This window comes from Lipotes vexillifer, unplaced genomic scaffold (assembly GCF_000442215.2).
Source record: "Lipotes vexillifer unplaced genomic scaffold, Lipotes_vexillifer_v1.1 scaffold684, whole genome shotgun sequence".
In the NCBI taxonomy this organism is placed as follows: Eukaryota; Metazoa; Chordata; class Mammalia; order Artiodactyla; family Lipotidae; genus Lipotes; species Lipotes vexillifer.
The window spans coordinates 1,109,065-1,109,310 of NW_006797362.1; positions in this window are offsets into that span (position 1 = coordinate 1,109,065).

Consider the following 246-nt stretch of genomic DNA (forward strand, 5'->3'; position numbering starts at 1 on the left):
CGTTTTGAAACACCCCTGAATGTTCCAGCCTTTAAATAGCAGCGAGTCTTCTAAAATGATGCTGCATAGCGCAGGAGAAATTAAAGCGGCTGCCTGGGAGGCAGGAAGCCGACTAGCGAGATGCTTAATTATCGTGGAAGTAAGTGCTTGTTGCCGGGGAGCGGAGCGCAGTGAGCGCGGGTCGGCCTGGGTGTCAGCTGTGATTTGTAGACAATGCGGCCCCGGCAGCGCAGTGCTGGTTCAGCA